We start from the raw sequence: 3,065 nt of genomic DNA, 5'->3' as shown, positions 1-3,065 counted from the left end.
TTTTAATAATATTCAATGTCTGTTTCAGTAAGAACCTTAAAAAGATAGTTGTTTTTCATCTCACCGTAAGTAGTTGTTGGAAGCTCCATGCCCTACAGATTAGTAAAAATATTAGGAAAGGACAAAAGCAATTCGTTTGAGATGGTTGTATAGAAAATAAAGTGCATAGAGAGGGAGCAGAGGAGAGAGAAACAGGAGTACAAATGGGAGAATAAGACTTGGATGGAGAGAATATCAATTTTTGCTTATATTTTTGAATTCTGTTGGCTCTCTTTAACATTAAATGATATGTAAGCATCTCATTTTGGGAAATAAAACCCTCTTTAGACTATCCTCATTCAATAATGCTCATTGGTATCTTCAAAGTACCTGAAAGAATAGTGTCTTATCTTCATCATTACCATTTGATTCTCTGCCCATTGCAATCTTTCTCCTCCATTGCTATTCTAAAACTGCCCCTGTCAACGTGACTGGCAATCCTGATTTTTCTTCACATAATCTGAAAATGTGGACCACTTCTATCTCAAAACTCTCTCCTCTCGTGGCTTCTTGTATCCCACTCTCATCCCATTCTCCATCCATCCCTTCTTTTAATTTAAGTATAGTTAATTTACAATGTTGTTTTAATTACTGCTGTACAGCAAAGTGACTCAGTTATATATATATATATAAATATATATATATATATATATATATAAATATATATATATATATATATATATATAAATATATATATATATATATATATATATATATATATATATATATATATATATATATATATAAATACACATTCTTTTTCATATTCTTTTCCATTATGGTTTATCACAGGATATTGAATATAGTTCCCTGTGCTATATGGTAGGACCTTATTGTTTATCCATTCTATATATACCAGTTTGTATATGCTAATCCAAAACTCCGAATCCAGCCCTCTCCCAGGCCCCTCCCCCTTGGCAACCACCAGTCTATTCTTTATGTCTCTGATCTTTTTCTGTTTCATAGATAGGTTCGTTTGTGTCATATTTTAGATTCTACATATAAGTGATATCATATGGTATTTGTCTTTCTCTTTCTGACTTACTTCACGTAGTATGATAATCTCTAGTTCCATCCATGTTGCTGCCGATGGCATTATTTCATTCTTTTTAATGGCTAAGTAGTATTCCATTGTATATACATACCACATCTTCTTTATCCATTCATCTGTCGATGGACATTTAGGTCGTTTCCATGTCTTGGCTGTTGTGAATAGCGCTGCTATGAACATAGGGGTGCATGTATCTTTTTGAATTATAGTTTTGTCTCGATATATGCCCAGGAATGGGATTGCTGGATCATATGGTAATTCTATTTTTAGTTTTCTGAGGAACCTCCATACTGTTTTCCACAGTGGCTGCACCAACTTACATTCCCATCAACAGTGCAGGAGGGTTCCCTTTTCTCCACACCCTCTCCAACATTTGTTATTTGTAGACTTCTTCATGTCCATCCATCTATTTAGCCTCTCCTTTTTCAAGTCTTTTTTGTGAGCTTGCCTTCCTTGGTTGCCTGTAGATGTAATGTATCCTAGTTCCCAGTTTACTCTTCTGATATGTGACATTCTCCTGCATTTTGTTTTCTCTGCTACTCAGAGTTTTGGTTATTGTACCTGTTTTTTTTAAATTGAGTATATTTGACATACAACCTTGTATAAATTTAACGTACACAGCATGTTACTTCGGTACTTACATATTGTAATATAATTTTGTAGCTATATTTATAACATCACATAGTTATAGTACAATATTGTCTAAAGTCATTATACTGTGTGTTAGATCTCTATGGCTTGTGTGCTACTCGTTGCATATTTGCACCCTTAAACAACATCAGTCTTATCCCCCACCCCATTCCCTGGAAACCATCATTTTACTATTTTTTATGAGTTTGACTTTTTTATATTTCACATATAAGTGTTATCATACTTGACTTTCTCCATCTGTCTTATCTCACTTAGCATAATGTACTCAAGGTCTATCCATGTTATTGCAAATGGCAAGATATCCTTCTTTCTCATGGCTGAATAATATTCCACATCTTTTATTTATTTATTTATTTATTTATTTTAACATCTTTATTGGAGTAAATTGCTTTACAATGGTGTGTTAGTTTCTGCTTTATAACAAAGTGAATCAGTTATACACATACATATGTTCCCATATCTCTTCCCTCTTGCATCTCCCTCCCTCCCACCCTCCCTATCCCACCCCTCTAGGTGGTCACAAAGCACCGAGCTGATCTCCCTGTGCTATGTGGCTGCTTCCCACTCTATCTATTTTATGTTTGGTAGTGTATATATGTCCATGCCACTCTCTCACTTTGTCACAGCTTACCCTTCCCCCTCCCCATATCCTCAAGTCCATTCTCTAGTAGGTCTGTGTCTTTATTCCCGTCTTACCACTAGGTTCTTCATGACCTTTTTTTTTTCCCCTTAGATTCCATATATATGTATATGTGTTAGCATACTGTATTTGTTTTTCTCTTTCTGACTTACTTCACTCTGTATGACAGACTCTAACTCCATCCACCTCACTACAAATAACTCCATTTCGTTTCTTTTTATAGCTGAGTAATATTCTATTGTATATATGTGCCACATCTTCTTTATCCATTCATCTGACGATGGACACTTAGGTTGCTTTCATGTCCTGGCTATTGTAAATAGAGTTGTGATGAAGATTTGGTACATGACTCTTTTTGAATTATGGTTTTCTCAGGGTATATGCCCAGTAGTGGGATTGCTGGGTCATATGGTAGTTCTCTTTGTAGCTTTTTAAGGAACCTCCATACTGTTCTCCATAGTGGCTGTATCAATTTACATTCCCACCAACAGTGCAAGAGTGTTCCCTTTTCTCCACACCCTCTCCAGCATTTATTGCTTGTAGATTTTTTGATGATGGCCATTCTGACCGGTGTGAGATGATATCTCATTGTAGTTTTGATTTGCATTTCTCTAATGATTAATGATGTTGAGGATTCTTTCATGTGTTTGTTGGCAATCTGTATATCTTCTTCAGAGAAATGTC

Source organism: Eschrichtius robustus, chromosome 2 (assembly GCF_028021215.1).
Source record: "Eschrichtius robustus isolate mEscRob2 chromosome 2, mEscRob2.pri, whole genome shotgun sequence".
NCBI classification, from domain to species: domain Eukaryota; kingdom Metazoa; phylum Chordata; class Mammalia; order Artiodactyla; family Eschrichtiidae; genus Eschrichtius; species Eschrichtius robustus.
This window is presented reverse-complemented; position numbering follows the sequence as displayed.